The following is an 18,983-nucleotide window of genomic DNA, read 5'->3' on the forward strand; positions in this document are numbered from 1 at the left end:
GGAGCATTTCCTATGCCTATACACATGAGATTCAAGATTTGTGAAGGACTTGGAGAAGGAAATAATTGTATAATTATTCTGGTATTTCACCAACATCTCAGGAGCGGGAGGAGAAGATATGAAAGGGTGGCGAAGGTAGTAGGTTGAGGGCGTTCGGTAACTATCAAGGGCAAATGGAGGTGCTTGGGCCGGTTTGCTCTAGAACACTTTGGTTTGGATAATAGCCAAGGGCTCCTTGGATTTTGACTTTCTTGTAAGGTGCTGCTGAGGAATGCATTTGGGAGCATGTGACCCATACAGCTACCGAGACTGCCGTCTTTGAAGTCTGATAATAAGAAGGATGACTGTCATATGACTTACAATGCAAGCAGCAATCACAGAAATAAAACACATTTTAGAAAGGCCAGTCTTTGGTTTAAGTGTATGCCCAATAGAATAATCATATGTGAATCTAATGGGAGCAAAATGCAGGTAGAAGATTTCTTCCTTTCTTTTTCCTTCTCCATGTCCTTCACAAGCCTTGAGTCTCATGTATGTAAGGAGTAGGAATTTAAATAGGGGAATTTACCTATTTATTTAACATTTTATATCCCACCATGATACTTTATCATGATATCCCATAGCAGCTTTGTTATTGTATCTCACTTCCTATTGCATAGCTATCACTTTAGAGCTGAATATCTCTACTATGGGATATGTCATACAAGACGTAATATTTTGTTTGCCATGATCCCTGAAAAGCATAATCTTTGCTCAGACTGAAAGTGATTATTGTGCAATTGATAATGTATTTAGATGTAGAACAGAAAAATTAGCAAGTAGACTAAGCTCAAGGAACAAATCTGACATCAGGTGTTGAGCCAACTAGTTCCAAAATAAGTGCCTACTTATTGAACAAACGTGTTGTAAACATTTTCCCTGGTTGTTTCCAGAGAGTCCGTGTTAATTTCAGACATGGTTTATTGCCACATTTTGCCACAACGTAATAGTATGATTAAGCCCTGATTTTCTTCAAAGGATCACATTATTGAAAATATTGTGAACATTTCTTTTGGTGGTTTGCTAGACCATGGAATCGGTTGAGTATGGTATTATTATTGCTCTTATAGGAAGAATTGAAAACAATTTAAGTTTTTTAAACAATTTGGAATGTTAGTTTTAATTGCTCCATTGAACTACTAAGGCCCCCATAGACTGCCATATAATCCAGATTATCAAATCAGATAATCCACATTATCTGCTTTGAACTGGAGTATATGAATCTAATCTGCCATATAATCCAGTTCAAAGAAGATAATATGGATTTTATCTGGCAGCATAGAAGGGATCTAAGAGCCTTTGTGGCTAAAGACTGGGGTATAAGAGTTTTAAAGCCTAATACAGAGATGTCTATAAAGAAAGGGAGTGGCTTGGGTACTCACCCGGTTGGTTCTGAAACTAACCAGGGGTGAGTAACTTTTTATTTCCACACTCTGGAGGAGACACTATCTGTTAAATAAATAGAGTGTAAAGGTCAGAATTTCCGTTTATGAAGATTTTGCACTCTTGTACACTCTCCTAGCTTGATTGTTAATGTTTTTTGCTTTTACCAAAGATATTATAAGAAACACGGCCATGCTTCTCCATAAGGGAGAAATCTTTCACCACTTTGTAAGTTATTTTCTCAGTAGTAATAAAACTACTAGCCAACTATATATACGTATATATTCTTCTTTGAACAATTTTGTAGCAAAATGGATATAAATTCAATTGACATATAACAGTATGTATAAAAGAGTTTTGGCTAGTAGACAATATATACATGTATTAAATAAAATCAATGTTTTTCCTCATTGCATATTTGTGTCCGGATTTTATATAGATACAGCTGCAGCAACAAACGTTGTACTCTATAAGGCTCATAAAAACAAGAGTACAAAAAGAGTAGGACATGTTTTATTATGAACCAGATAGTACCTTTATCCCAGGAGCTTCTGCAGCAAACAGGAGGGTGGCCAGACGCCGTTCCGTTTGCTGCAGAAGCAATCGCTACAAAAAGGCAAAAAAACACAAGATTTCCAGGTGTGGGAATATTGTGGATTTGACCCAAGTATGCAGATCATCACACATCTGTATACTCCTGTAATCGGAAATCACGAGATTTTTTTTATCTGTGTTTGTTCCCAGGTTTTAGATGTTTATTCCTAATTGGCTGGTTCCTAAAAAGAAGGTGACAGGTTAGTAGATGGCAAAAACTTTGTTTGTGTGCTAGAAACTTCACAAAATGTGTGGAGGGTGCATTTTCTCTGACCAGGACAAAGTTGTGCCCCCCTACTCACTGTTGTACATCTTTTCACAAGAAGAGCAATCAGGAACAGTCATGTATAAGACAGGAACAGCACTCTGTTGTTTGATGCCACAAGTAAACAACCAAATCTGTCTGGACAAATGGCCAGGCAGCCAGGCTCTAAAAAGTGTCAGTAATGACAATGTTCTGTTCCTGGTGTGAAAGTGTGTCTTCCTGTTTCTCTGTCTAGGACAAAGAACAAAACTTTTGAAGTGATTCGCTGCAGTGATTCTCCACATATCCGTATCTCCGCATCTTGAGTTTTTTTAAAAAAACCACCAAAGTTTCTGGTGGAAGTCCCACAGTGGCCATCTTGGGAGCCATTAAATCTCGCAACAAAGCATCAAGTCTGGACAACTGAGGAGGAAATCCCGGGACCAGCAGTTCTGTATGTGGACCTCTTCTGAAGTCCTGCGATTTTTTGCCCCCATTTAAAACCCGTTATTTAGTGCTGTCTCGAATCCCCCAAGTGAGAGCTATTTTGAACAAGAGTTCCTTAAGGAGGCACCATTTACCTTTGTGGCTGTTCCTGCAAATCTATATAAATAAAATGTAATGTTAGTTTGTGGGATTAACATAACTCAAAAACTACTGGCTGAATTGACACCAAATTTGGACACAATACACCTATCAGGCTAATGAATGATCATCACTCATAAAAACACTGAAAAAGCTAGTGGAAGGGACTCAAAAAGCCAAAAAAGCAAAAAGATGCTATAGTGTATGTGCAAAATTGACTCCCCCAGAACCCCCCCCCCCCACACACACAATAGCATATCCACACTCTCTTCTGGACTACAGCTCCCAGCATCCCCTAGACTAGGCCCTATAGGAGAGGGGGGTGATCCAAATGTACTGCTTCCAAGATGCAGGCTTTCTTCTCCTTGGATTTTTTTGAGAGCATTCCAGTCCCTGCATATTTCCAATTTCCTATTCCTGGACTGCAACTCCCAGCAATCCTCCAGATAGATGGATTAGATAGAGATAGATAGGCAGGTAGGTAGATAGAGATAGATAGGTAGGTAGAAGGATCGATCAGGAGGACTGCTGGGAGATGCAGTCCAAGAATATGTAGAGAAGAAAGAACAGGGAGAACGAGGAAGGGAAAGAAAAGGGGGGAAGGAAGGGAAGAGGAAGAGAAGGGATGAAGGAGAGAAGGAAAGGGAAAAAAGGGATGGAAGGAGAGAAAGAAAGAAGGAAAGAAAGAGGGAGGAAAAGTTGGCCACAGCAATGCTTGGTGGGTACAGCTAGTAACTAAATAAATAACTCAAAAAGGAAAATTTGATTTTGCCATATTGTATAAGGGACACTTTTTTACATACCACTGTATATGATAGGTTGTGAGTATCCACAGATTTTTGGTATCTATGGGTGGTGGAACCAGGCCTTACCAGATATCAAGAGCTATAAATGCACTAAGGTAGACTGGGATGGCAGGACTGGGATGGCCAAATTGGACCAGTTCTTTCTTTTGCTAGTCAGATCAAGTTGTTTTTTTAAAATAAATGGACTAGTATGTGGAAACACAGCTTTTCTTTTGTTCTAGCCAACATAAGGATTCTGAAAGTTCAAAGCTCCGAGATGACATATAGTGAGATATACCATAAGACCGCTTTCTTTGTTCATTCCTTGTACTTTTGAACAAGAATGGTTATCATCCAATTCAGACGAAGAGTTTCTGTATTTGAAAACTTATTATCTTCCATCCAAGCTTTTTCTTCCCTGAGCAAATCATGCCAAGTTCTTTTAACATGCTCTCATTGCTTCAGCATTCCAGACTATTTATCATCTTCATTGTTTTTCTCTGAAGTCCTGCCAGTATTCTTCCATCTTCCTTATAGCTCAATGCAAAAACCTCAATGCAGCTCTTTAGCTGAGGCTGGAGTACAACAGAAGAGAATGGAAGCACCACTGAAGCCTTGTAGATCACAGTCTTTGGAAGAGCGCTTGCTTAGAACTAATGTGGGATGCCCCAAACACAGCGGGGTGTAAAGCATAGAAGCAAATCATAGGGAAGCACAGAGCATGAAGCATGTCCTTTATGGGAGAACCAGATATGCTCGATTGGTTGCCTTTGTGTGATACGTTTGGTCATGCATCCCCAAACACAGGGTTATTTTTATTTAATTTTTTAAGCAGTTAAGCCTCACATTATTGGTTGGCTCATACTTCATTTGCAGTGAATCCACGCATTCTAGCAGCATAACTGCCCAGCTGGTTATTCCCCTGATTTGATAGGAGACCTGATAAATTGTAGTGGTTATGAGGGGAAGCTGCTGGAAGCATTCTTGTCAAAATCCCAGCCAAGAACCTGTGGGGTGACCACACAGGCAATCAATCTGACAGCCTCAGCTAGCCACCCGGGACATTAAGATAATGATCCTGGCCTGCATTACAGGGCTGTTGAAAGAATTACCGAAGTAATATATTCAAAACACTCCAAAGACTTGAACTCTACTCAGCATTAGTGCTATTCATATACAACATCTGCAGGACTGAGGTTTCCTTACCGTGAGTGCATACAATAATGGTTAGGTTTGTGTGTGGTTTTCAAAAGAAATCCTATGTGGGATGCAGTCTGCCCACAGAATGCATGGATTCTACATCCACAGTTTCAACTATTACCCATGCGGGTCAACTGCATCTATGGCAAGCATCCTCACAACCTCTGAGGATGCTTGCCATAGATGCAGGCAAAACATCAGGAGAGAATGCTTCTAGAACATGGCCATATAGCCCAAAAAACCTACAACAACCCTGTGATTCTGGCCATGAAAGCCTTCGACAATATATTACCCATGCCTTGAAAATATTTTTCCCCACTCCTCTCCGCCAAATTTTCCAAACCACATCATTTTATTAAACAATTATATATAATAGGATCTGAACATATTTTGATATCCATGGGAAGTCTTGAAACCAATCCCTAGCAGATACTAAGGGTCCACTCTTCTTTATCACGGTCAGCTTAACACATTGTATTGTTCCTGGAAAGGGGAACAGGATGTCTACCTCCTTTCCATTTACAGGAGTCAAATGGATGGACAGTTGAATGTTACTTCTCTACTAGTGATAGTATGGACATGCATAATCCTCCTTTTCAATCAGGGTACTAAGTTAATGTAGGGACAGAGGACACAGCTCTATATACTACCTGGCTAAGAAGGAAGGCAGAAAGACTGTCCATTGAAGCACCAACCAGGCTTGATCCTGCCTTTTTTCCAAGACTAGGCAAGATCTGTTTCTCACACTTGCTGAAATTTCCTCTTCCATGGAACTGTTAAAGGTATAACATCAATGTCCGCTTTGACTGCTAGGTCACCATTTTCCAACTGAAGCAGTTGCTTCACTGTGGTCCTGGGCAGAACTGGTAATTTAGGTGTATTCATCATCTCAGGGAAGTTCATATTTCTAGCATTTGCTCAGTTAGAATGGGGCACTGGGATATCAGCAAGTCGGAGAAAATTTATTTTAGCTTGTATGATGATTAGTGCTCATCACAGTTCTACCTCACAAGTGCAACTATGTGTTTTTCCTTTTGCAAAAGGCCTTATACATTTGCTGTTTTTTCCCTCATCCTGTTGTCACTTTGCCCTTCTTCCTCTTCTCCTTTTTCTTCTTTTTTAAACAAAGTTAATGTTGTCAACCACAAGTATATTAAAAACAACCCAGATGTCCTATCCACTTCCTCCATCTGAACACATGAAGAAAGAGGAGCTGTTTTCCTAACATTGTAGAAAAAGCCCCAAGGTTATCCTCAAATATCATTTCAGCTCAGTCCTTCTGCATTTTAATAAAGCTTAGTTTGGGGTAGTGCTTATTAAGCAGAACAGCCCTCTTGGAGGATATCATAAGGAACTTTGAGGAAGTCATCCATCAAAACAGCAAGCAAATCTATGTCCATACCAGCTGTGTTTTGCATGATTTGTACCCAGATGATCTAGAAAAAGCGGGTGCTGTTGACACTCCATCACGTGTCCTGTCATGATTAATTTTAGTCCTGAAAAAGATCAAATAATGAGCCTAAATCCACAAAGTGCTCCATGGATGTAGTCCAGTAACCCAAAAGAATCTCTATTGTATATTTTCCACTGAATAATGTCTTATTCAACTGATTATGTAAAAAAAAATTCTAAGTACAAATGTTTGGATTTTTTTTAGAGGCGGCAAATATGCCAAACAGTTTGCAGAGAATAATCCCAGCAGCTTCTTGGTGGATTTATTGAGTGTATGTTTGTTTGTTGATATATTTCCATTCTATCCTTTTATGTTTTATAACTGCTTAGAGATAAAGCAGTCTAATCACGATCTGTTTTCCATCAGCCTCTTCATGTTTTCATTCAAGTAATTTTCTTTTCCTGTGGTTGTCAAAGAGAGTTAATGGCTAGGAACTTCAGTTGGAAACAAGCTCTCCAATTTCTCTGAATGTGTGGTGATCAAATCAGGGTCCAGGCTTGTCTATCTGGGAAAATCTGCCAATCTGATGAACTGGCCACAAGCCAGGTGGCACCTTGAAGCAACATTGAAACTATGTGGCTTTTGAAAACTTAGCAATACTCTCACTCCCTTCTTCGGTGATCACACTCTTGCTTGTGTGTGCATATGTTTTAATCTCTTTAGTTCTGTTTTTGATTTATGATTGCAGTCACCTTCCTTTCAAGAAAAGAACTTGCTGGCAATGTATAGAACTGGCTTTGTTTTTGTCTGAAAGCTTTTGATTTGGCTTTGAAATAATTACAACAATAATAAAATGAGGTGGCAGTGGCCAAATCATTAGAATTGCAATGATTTTTTTAAAAGTTGACTTTTTTCCAATTCAGTCTTAGGGCCAAAATTAACTCCTGTAACTGTTTTCTTTCTTTGGGCATCAGAAGTTCCCAGGCAGCGCAGGCAGCAGCCGTACTAGGCATTCTGGGAATTTTTGGGGAAACGCAGGGCAAGAGCAGAGTTTGTTTGCTCCCCCCCCCCCCCCACACCCACCATGTTACCCTGGAAAAGATGCAATTGCTAGCATATTCCATCAACAGGAATATTTCCTGCTTGGGAGCCTTGGATCATGTCCTATTCTGTTTGGGGGTCCTGAATTGTCTCCTATCCATGGACAGAGGGAGACACATCTTGGAAGAAATTGCCTTTTTGGTCTACAACCCCCAGATTCTCTCAATGAGCACTTCTAGTTCCCACAAAGTAATTTTTCCAAGTTTTGAAGCAGACAGAGCTGCTTGGTTCATGCAAGGACGCTTACGGACCACATCCTGAAACTACAATGGATGTAGATTCATTTCCATTTAACATTTTCCTAACAGACTTTCCCAAGCTGACTGTATTTCAGTGAAGCAGAATACCAAAATTAATTCACAGAATAAGAGGTATCATGTCTCCGCCACAATTGTTTATGAAACTGGATAGCTGTATCACCCTAAATGTGGCTGCAAGAGCTGATGAGTGCAAGTTGCGTGTGGGCCATTCATCACTGCTGTGGCAGTGCTGTTTATATGGTCTCTGCTTTGTGCCACTTCTCTGCTGAAAATCTCTGCTCTCACCCATGGCTTTTGACCAAAGATCCAGGGTTTCAGGCCCAATGCTGCTGGTAAATGTATAGTTTTAATCTCAAAGAAGTGACAAGTTGGGGAAAAACAGGCCTCAGAGAAACAAGGGTTTAGCTCTCCCTCGCAAATGCCCTCCCAAGCTTATAGCTTCCTCAACCAACTCCCAGCTGGTGGGTAGGCTGAGGCATTGACTAGGTGCTGGTACCAATTAGCAGCCTGAAACAGAGGTTATTACAGGACAAGCTCTGTTTAACTTAACTGCTAACAGACTGGCTCTGTCAGCTGGAAGGAATCACAAGCAAACAAACTTAATGGCAGCCTGAGGGAAGCAGTATGTGTGTGTGTGTGCATGTGTGTATAGCGAATGGTGCTTTTCCTTCCCTGTAAGACCTTTGTTTCATAAATATGCAACCCTCCTTAAAAAACATGTGTCTAAGGGGAGAGTCTCGGAATCATTCAAACTAAAGGTTGGTGCATAACTGATTGATCCCAGCTTTGCTGAGTGACGTGAGAGTTTCCAAAATCCTCCGCTTTTGACACGCTGTTCCCTGGGTTGTGTTTGCAGCCGCAGACAGATGGAAATGGCATAGCTGCATAGCATGGCACCAGCTGTTGGACTAGCTAGGCAAAGCCAAAATAAAATTTAAATTTAAGAACAAACAAACAAATGAATAGCATAGGGCTCTTTTGACGTAATATGGGGTTCCACTAAAGCAGAGTTTCCAACCATGATTAGACTTGGGCAAATGTAGGACAAGTTGACTGGTCAAGCTGAACACCTGGAAGTTTGGAGTAGAGATAGCATCACCACATCCATCTTCTGCACTTCACCATATGTCTGATGTCATGCATGAGAAAAGGTTGCGTAGCTATGGGATGCAACTAACATGTAGGCCTATAATCTGTATAGGTTTCCAAACTTGGCAGATAGTACTCCTCCATTACTGATCTATTTTTTAAACAACCAGAATTAAAGTGTTGAGATTCTATTTGAAGACAGAAAAGTTGAAATCTGTGGCACCAAAATGGAAAATGAAGTTCTCACATTGCACCCCTAGGAGATCTCTTTCTGCATCTTGAGATGAATCAGTTACTCTCTGGATATCTTCTGACTGCCATTAGATTGCAGAGGGAAAATGTCATGGAAGGAGACCTTGATGCTTCCTTACATAACAATGAAAAAGGTACCAGTTATGGTAACATAAAGCTCCTAGAGGAGTCTGTCCTCACTCTTAAATGAGGTCATCCTATGACCTCATCACACTCACCAAATTCAGCATCATAGTGACTTCCAGCGGAGGCTCCATCTCTAGCCAGAGTGGAAGTGTCCTTGGACACTTCCCTCACAACATGGGAGGCTTCCCTTGTTGTGCTGGCTCCAACAGAGCTATTATGGACCCTTCCCAAAAGGGCAACACTTCCCACATGTGATGGGGAAAGCATCATCAAGTCGGAGCTGTGTGTGGAGCGATGGATTTGCCTCACTGCAAATCTCTTTCCTCTGCAAAGGATGCTTTGCCTGGACTTTGTGATAAGGTTACTATCAAGAAGGGGAAAGTAGAGTTAGAATAAGTTGGAAATCCACTGACAGCTGTTTTCTTTGGAGAAGAAATAATGCAAATAAAGTCTTGGCCAAGGCAAGAACACTGTCTTCTCTTTGGCAGTTTCTCTTTGTTAGCCACAACTCATTGAGAATATGGTACTATTTTTCATTCTTAGGTATGCCCATCTGAAAGTCTAATATAGCTGCTGTTCCTGCTTTTAGCACTGTCTGTCTCTTCTCCCATTTTTTTCTGTAAATGTTTATTCACAAGCAGTCAAAGAACAAGATCCAGCATTTCAATCAAGCTTTAATGAGTATACAGTAGACTCTTCACATTTGCGGATTTAACTTTTGCAGAATTTATTATTAATGGATTTGATTGAGATCTGGTTGTGTTGGAAGACCTAGAGATTCTCAGAGAGAACATTATGATTTCTGGCAGAAGATTATAATAGGGTTACACTGGAAGATGTGTAGAATCCTAGAGATAACTTCTCTCTAGAAAATATTATTAGTGATTTTTTAAAAATGGTTTCCCCACATTTGAAGGGTTTCTGTGCCCTAAGCCCCAGTGAATGTAAAGGGCCAACTTTCCTTGCCACCATAGTCCTCTTGTAATCAGTGTTCAAGATCGAGTAAGCATGCTGACAAGTCTCTGTTGGTGTATTCACGCCATTAACTAGTGTATGTAAAGTTCTGTGGTGATGGTGGTTTTGCTCTGGTTGTGAGATTATGGCTGGTCATATTTCAACTGCTTTTGTGCACCTGAAGGACAATAGAACAGCTTCTTCACCCTGTGATAAGCACACCCAGATTTACAGTTGCAGCCACGCTATGGCCAAGGAAAGTGAGGGGACCTCAAGAAACCCCTCAACCCATGGTTGCAAAACCAGAGTGCACAAGGAGATAGAAGATATCTCTTTCCACACTGTGAACAGGAGACCCCTTCTGACCTGAGAAAAAATGCAAAGGTGATGCTTGACTATGTCACCAGAAAGTGAAGCAGAGTAAGCAGAAATGATCATGCCCTTCATGTTGTTGTTTTATTATTGTGTGCCTGTAAGTCATGTATGACTTGCAGTGGCTCTAAGTTGACCCTACCATGGGGTTTTCTGAGAGTGTGTGATTTGCTAAGGTCACCCAGTAGATTTCCATGGGCTGATTTCCAAATTCATTGTCCAACTACAATATGTAGGCTCTTCCTTTCCAGGCAACGACTCTTATTTAGAAATTATACTTCTTCAAAGTAGGTTCAGTCTAACCTATTGCTTCTTCAGTAATTCATTATAATCATCTTTCTGTACAGAAGTGTTATTACTCATCCACATATTTTTTTTCTAAATGAATGGAATATGCTTATGGGCTTGTGTTATAACTGTGATCATTTGCAGGATTTCTGACTAAGCATTGCTGTCAGGGGAAGCATTTACCAAACAAGCCGTGGTGGGCCTCAGGCATATCAGTATATGAACATGATGGGTAAAACTGTTAAGTGCTTCCATTCCTTGAAAAGAGTACACTAAAGCAGTGATTCTCAAAGTGTGCTCTGCGGAGCCCTTGGGGTATCTGTAAAGCCTACTAAGGAGCAAACTGAGTACCAGTAAAGCATACTTAAGGGCTCTGTGTTTCTCTCCTCCTCTCTCCGCTTCCTCCCACTCCAAGCTTTCTCTCCTCTTCCCTGCCTCCCCCACTTCCTTTGCCACCAAAAGCCTTTTCTCTCCGTCCCCTTACGCCAAAAGCCTTCCTCATCCCTGCTTTTCCACCAAAAGCCTCTTTTCCTCACTTTCCTTGCCACCCAGATCCTTTATGTTCTTAGCCTTCTTAATCCAGCCTTGGGAATGGACATGAAAAAGGTATGTTTTCCAGCTTCTGTGCAAAGAAGATGTACAACCTACAAGAAATATAAATGGTTTGTCAATCAGCCATTCTAGGAGTTGACAAAAATGATCAAAATTACTAAATATAACATATATAACACACAGCAAAATACATGTGACTCATTTTCAAAAGGTAAATTGAACCCTACAACTATCAATTGCTACTGAATTCACGTGCTAGTATTGCATTAATAGTGACAACATCTGATATATACAAAAAAGAGCTATGAAAAGTCTCCTTGTGGTCTATAGCTATCAGAATCTCCAGCTAGCAAGATTGTGCTAGTAGACGATTCAAGGAGCTGTAACATTCTTGGCATGAATTCAGAGGACATAAGTTTTCAGTAATTAAATTTGTTATGTAGCATATCAGAAAATACAGTATAGCTCCTTTGTCCACAGATTCAATAGCCATGGTTTCACTTACTTAAGCTTCAGGAAAGGGGGGGGGGGGGATGGAAAGTGTTTGTGGGCCTCTATAGGCTTTTCATTGAAGGTCTATGGAATACTTCCATCCTAAGTATAGTGAAAATGTAGGAGTTGCTATTATGTATGGTTTTATGGATATCTTGGTGTGTACTACCCATGGATGTAGGGGCCACACTGTCCATCTTATGCCAGCAGAAAGGAAGGAAAGAAGGATTAGAATTCTCAAGAAAACAGTAGCTTGTCTCTTCCTTGCCTTATTCTCTGGATATTAAGATTCTGGAGACAGAGAAATGATGTAGGGTTGGATTAAAATAGTTCCTGGCCAAGATTATATTTAAAGACACAAAGGAAAGGGTCATCCATACATGACACAAGCGGGGTCCTAAGATATGAACATCTTGGATTTGACTCAAACTATGGGCATGTGTTGCATGAAACAGAAGCCTCAGGTGGGAGTGGAAAGGATTAAGGAGGTCTGCGTAGATCCCATCAAGGGAAGGAACATTCACCACAGGGCAAGAATTGCTTGTTCTTGCCTTTGCTTCCTTCCATTTCACTGATAATCATTTCTGAGAGGGAATTCTATAACTAGTCAGTTTTTTAAAAAACATTTGAAAGGGATTTTTTTTCTTTTTCCACACCCAAGAAAACTATCCTTTTGGATCATTCAAAGGGTTAAAGGAAGGCTCCGCTATTTCCAAAATATTTCCACTAGAGAGCAGGAGTAGACCAATAATTCTGGATTCCTAAATCTGATACTCTGTTTAGGCACATACCCTAACAACTTCCAAATGAAAAGTCTGTATTATTTCCATTGTTAATGAACAGGTCTACTGATACTAGGTGGGCAGGCGAGCTGGGGCTAATGGCAGGCGCTCATTCCCAACCTTTCGATCAGCAGGATCTTTCTGCAGCACAGTGGTTTAGCCAGCTGTGCTAAAGCTGGCTAGCCAAAATGACCAAAGTGAGATCATATTATAACACAACTTATTAGAAATGATGATAATGCTTGGTAAAGTGGAAGGCAGCAGGAAAAGAACTAGAGAATTCACTGGAGGACCTAGGGAGAATGTTTTGATCAAATCTGTGAATAATCAAATCTGCATAAGTCAAAAATGCAAATGTGGACAGACCATTGTACAATGAAAGTGTAATTAACATTTTCTACAAACATCAAGCCTCTGCTAATTGATCATTATACAGGAATGTTATTGATTCCCCATTTAGCACTATCCTTATTTTGTATCAGATAACATGTCAGAATGAAGCTCCCTTCCTTGTTTTATTTTTTAACATCAGTTTTTATTCATAAGTACAGAACTACAAACATATAGATGTTTTATTATAACCTCCATCTTTTAAAACTGTGAAGTTTCAATTTATTTTATTTTCACGATGTGTGTACTCATACTCCATGGCAGGAAGAAAAAAAATGAAAAAGGGAGCCAGAAAGTTCTGTTCTCCACATTTGTTTGTCGACACTCATGTTTTTCAGTGATGAAGTACAGCTCCCTAAGAAAATACAAATACTTAACATAAGTTCATAAGAAGTGCTATGCTGAATCAGACCGAGAAAATAATATCCAGTTCAGCCTTGAGTTCCTATTTATAGGGGACCCTATAAAAGGTAAAGGTTTCCCTTGACATTAAGCCTAGTTGTGTCCAACTCTTGGGGCGGTGCTCATCTCCATTTGTAAGCCAAAGAGCTGGCATGACTGCATGGAGCGCCCTTACCTTCCTGCCGAAGCGTGTGGTGTAATGTATAATAAACCATGTGTAGTTCACGTTTGATCAGCCTACACACTGCTTGTCCAGAGAAACTCTGCTGGTCTCTCTCTGTTTCTCTCTCTTCTGTTTCAAGCACTGTCATAGCTGAAGCCTGAACAAAAATGAAACAGTATTCAAAAGTCCCAGGCTCAGCCTGCTCCCCAGGCATAGCCCGACCAACCAACTTCATGGGTCTTGTTTTATAGTTCACACACACACTACTGATTTCTTGCATGCTCCAACAAAGCGGTATCCACTTATCTACTCACATTTGTATGTTTTTGAACAGCTAGGTTGGCAGAAGCTGGGACTAACAGTGGGAGTTCACCCACTCCCTGGATTCGAACTGCCAATCTTTTGGTCAGCAATTTCAGCAGCTCAGCAGTTTAACCTGAAGTGTCACCGGGGGCTTCAAATCCAAAATATAAGATGAATGCAATAGCTTTGTCATACCCATTCTAGTATTCAAAAGGATATTATCCTGATCATTAAAAGTAATGTATTTGGGGTGGTCATGTTGGCCCTGCATCAAAACACATCAGAATCTATAAAACAGTGATGCCTTTTTTGAGGATTGACTGAAATAAAACACACCATGAAAGCTTTTGAAGTTCCAGTGGCTTTTTCATAAGTCAAAATATGTTGAAAATCATACAGGAGAAGAAATGTGATAAAGTCACAGGTCTACATTTTATATAAAATGTTTCTGTTGGTCTGGACTCGGAGGGATCTTGGTATAGGCAGAGACAGCTCTTTCTAGCGGTCATGTAGGAACAGAGACAGGAAGCAGTAAAATTTAAAGCAATAATTAAGGAACTTCTCTTGTAATTCAGGGTAAAAAGTACTTCTCCCAAGCAACCTTATGGCCGCATTCTGTGCTAGCTCCTGATTCTGTTAGAGTCATCAACCTCTGTATTTCTAGACTTACTGCTTGATTGCATTATGATGACTTACTGTTTTTTTGTTTTTGTTTTAAGACATCCATTCTCTTCCTGTATCAGTCTAACTAGTGGCCATTTTCTTACACTTTCTCTTGTCTCATTTACACAATCTTTGTATGCACTAGTATTAGTGAGTAATGGTTTCACAAGCCTAGAGTTTCTTCTTTCTCTGGTACTCCCTGTGCGCGCGCGCAAGGGACTGGTTGTGATTCAGCTTCTGCTTTGACTTGCCAATGTCAATACTTTGCTTGGTTGTATAACTCAAATTTCCCAGGAGCTTCCACAAGCATCTTTTTATCTTTTCCCACTCTCTGTATATGCTTCTAATATCTTTATTTCAGGATGGTAATGGATGATGTTTGTTTTTATTTTTGTCCATGATTCAGATTCCAGAAACCTAATGCCAATGCAATATGAAATTCATCGCCTTACTCCTGTCCTTTCTCTGCCTGTTTGGGTCCCAAGCTAAGGGAGGACAAAACAGGCATGTTAGCTGAGGACAACTTAGTTGACTCAGTCTGAAACTGTCCATCTGTATACTTCTAGGAACTAGAGTTGGTTTACACCTGTCACAATTTTTTTCTTAAAACAAACTAAGATGTCTTTAAATGAGAGCAAATAACTTAAAATGCAGACATAGTCCAAATATATACATTGTGTATAAAAATAAACATTTCAGGTTATTCTCATGATATATTCTGTCACTGTTATATTTTTGCTTAAGAATGAGAGTGATGGCTTTCTTTCACCACAAAGGTTTCTTTCATTCCACCCCCTTTAATAGCCAATGGATTCAGTAAGGATAAAGATACTAGACATGTGTGTGAAATTCATTCCTATCATTTCTACCATTTCTTTCCTTTCTTCCGTTTCTTTGGATGCATGAAACAGGAAGCCCTCTCCCCACATGAAAATCTGCTCAACATGAAAGCCTACTTTTGTGTGCAGCTGAACTTGCCTCCTTGCTTTGGAAAGAGAGTGTGCGTGTGGCAGGGCATGCAGGCAGGGCTGGAGCTCACCTGCAGGTGCTCAGCAGGCTTGCCTGCATGCCCAGCCACACATGCACTCTTAGAAAATGTGGCAGAGCTTGTGTGGTGGGGAGTGCAGGCAGAACCAGAGTGCGCTTGCAGCTGAGAAACTCTTACTAAGATGCGCTTGGCTGCAGGCACTTTCTGGGCCTGCCTGCCTGCCTCGCCACACCCACATGCTCTTATCAAGTAGAGTGCCTACAGTTGCACGCCTCTTACTCTAGAGTAGCAACAACAGGTGCCAGGTGAGAAGACTGGGAAGGGGAGCCAGTGAATGGGAAGCCCCTTCCCCTAATGATCTGATTTTTGGGCCCCAAAACGAAATAACCAAAAATAACGCTCCCAATTTTGGGAGGCTTACAAAAAACAGATTGGGTCCCTCAACGAAAGCCTGGACACAAAATGGGACAAGGTTTACCCGGAATGCACATGTCTAGAAGATACTTGGAAGACTTATCCAAGCTGGGCAAAAGCCCAGGGACTTGATTACAATTTCAGCTAGAAATACTACATTTTTTCTCATGTCCCAATGATGTAACACCAATTTCAATTTTTTAGTTTATTTATTTATTTTATTTATATCCTGCCTAGGACTCAATGTGAACCCAAAGATTTTGGTCCTTTCAGAGAATATTGGCTCCATCAACTTTCAGAAGTGTAGATTCAAGATGCTTTCCCCTTGCACTCTATTGGGGTTTTGTCCTCCAAAAACATTGGTGGCTAACTTGTCTGTTTCCTTCCAGTTGCCAGGAAAAGTATGATGGGTATACAAATGACTCTGTTTAAGAAACTTAATACCTCACTTCTTTTAAAGGGTGAGGATGAATTCCCAAGCTCCAAATGATCCCTCTTTCTAAGTCTTCTAAGTATCTTCTAGGCTGGGAATAGTAATCCACTTTCTTGTCTTCCCTTCAGTTGATTTTTTGGGAAAATAATCTTTGCATGTGTCTGCACACACACGCAAAGAGTATTTTCAAAAAAAAAAAACACTGAAGGAAAGACAAGAAAGTGGATTACTCCCCTTAAGTTAAAGAACTCAGAGAGATGTCACTAGGCTAGAAATCTCCAAAATTTTAGAAAGACAGATGAAGCAGTTAGGAATTTAAAATCTGCAGTGTAGGCTGGGGATAGCGGATCTATCAAAATCTAAAGCACAGCCCTGATGATCTTGGCAAGATGTTGTACATTGGCACCATTGTAAGTTCAACTAGCATATCATAAAGACAGTTAGTCTGAACAAAGCATTCTGTATGGATGATCTTCATAGCTTGGTAAAGACCCTGCATGCTATAAAGGTACTGTTGTATTTATATTCTGTCCATGCTAAACAATGTCAGTGTTCCAGAACACAGCAATCAAAGGAATTCTTTTCATTTCTCCTTTAACATTTTTGTCTGGCCAAAATAGACTTTCACACCTTTGATTACACAACCTGGAAGATTTGTTGGTTCCCAGGGTTTTTGTAGAAAGACTGAGAGCACTTGCCAAGGATTTTTGCCAAGGTTTAGCATGGGCAAGAGCATCTGGGTGTGCTAGCAGTGTTTACTGAATGCTCAACAAGTGGGAGAAATGCTGAGAAATGTGGGTAGGTGGGCTACCAAAATTCTCTCCTTCTGATAATATCCCTGGAGTACTTTGCTGAAAGGGAGAACAAGGACAAAGTCTAGCCACGTGATATAGTTGTTGTTTGCCAAGAACCAACAGAGTTTAAAATTATCAGAGAAGTTCCACACTTCTCATTCAGTAAGATTCCAAAACAGACGGGACCTGGTACTAAGATGAGACTAGAATGACAAACAACCCAGAACTTCTAGTAAAGCTAAAACGTGCAGTGGGATGGCAGGAACTTGACAGAAGGGATAGTTTGCAAGGTGGTTGAGTGAGATCTTCTTTGAGGGCAGAACACCATAAATCTTTCCATGTGGAATAATGTTTTGATTCTCCTGCACAGCTTTTACTGAACAACTCAATGCACAATCAAATGCCAATGAACATGACTGTAAAACTGCAGATCTAGTTCACATACAATTAATCAATGGTGGAGTGACAAAGGAGAAAGATGCTCTGAATATGCCAGCCACAGATGCAGGCAAAACATCAGGAGAAAATGTTACTAATACATGGCCATACAGCTGGGAAACCACGCAACACTTCAGTGATTGTGACTGTGATTCCGACTGTGAAAGTGTTTGACAATACAGGAGGTAAAAACCTTGCCTTTCTCTGCAGAATCAGGAAAAGTAAAAATAATTTTAAAGGAGGGAGTGGCTAAAAAAAAGCCAATGCAATGCAATGCAATGTATCAATAGCAACATGGAGTCCAGATTAAGGGGATAAAAATAACACTGTTTTATTCTGGTCAGACCTCATCTGAAATGCTGAAAGGATGCAATGCAAAAGATTTAGGAAACTTGTTTTCGGCTGTTCCCAGAACTAGAACACAGAGTAAGAGGCTCAAATTGCAAGAGAAGGGAGTCCACCTTAACATTAGAAAGAATCTTGTAATGATGAGTTGCATGGCAAGGGTTGGAGTAGATGGCCCTTTGGGTTCCTCCCAACTCTATAATTCTTTGATAGATCGCCACCAATAAGATTCTAGTTACAGGAAGCAGGCACAAAGGGACTTCCTTTTGATAAAAGTTAACTTATAAGGGCTTCAGTGGAGAAACTTAGTAGGTCCAAATTTCAATATAGAACAAATGGTACATTTCCCCTGGGCTTTCGACTTGTGTTTTGAGTTCTGATTTAGAGTTCTGGTTTTCTGGCAATCTATTTTGCTTGATTGAAGAAAAAGTGGCTCTTACTATCCCTTTCCTATATATACCTGGAAAATCAGCCAAGCTTGACAATCTATAACAGCAGCAACAGAAGGCAGAAGAGGACAAAAATAACAGAAACTAGAGTGGGACTGGAAGAGCTGGGCTTCTAATCAATGTCTAACATCAACATTGCTTTTATACATTCGAACAAGAGAGTTCTATTGAAGATCTGTCTTTGCTAAGCACTCACCCACAAAGAACCCCAGTTCCAGCAACTAACTTTTCTCTTTTTCCCCAGCCAACAAATTCCAGTTTAGTACAGCAAGCAGTTTAACAAAGAAGAGAGATTACATCTGGTAAGAAAACATATCCAAGAGCTTGGCACCTGAACATCTTTTGTCCTGCCAGCAGGTTAGATCCAACACCATTTTTAGCAGCAAAAGGAACTGGATTCCTCATGCATTCCAAGGAAGCTTTCCAAGAAAGTGGCAAGTTGGAGAGTCACTGTCATCGAGAGCAATGGTAACATAAAATAGAGAGGAGCAGCCTAATGGGGGAATGGTAACTAACTTGTCATCACTACCATCCCTTGTGTGTTCTGTCGTAGTGGCTCTCACTCTCTCTCTCACACACATACACACTTGTTCTACTTCAGTGAAAAACATAAATGGGTAGGGAAATTTGTGCAGATCTGCAAAACTATCTAAATCACTTTAATCTGTGAAGACAAATCTATCCTAAACAATTTTCTTATCATGTGTACA

The sequence above is a fragment of the Anolis sagrei genome, chromosome 1 (genome assembly GCF_037176765.1).
Source record: "Anolis sagrei isolate rAnoSag1 chromosome 1, rAnoSag1.mat, whole genome shotgun sequence".
NCBI classification, from domain to species: domain Eukaryota; kingdom Metazoa; phylum Chordata; class Lepidosauria; order Squamata; family Dactyloidae; genus Anolis; species Anolis sagrei.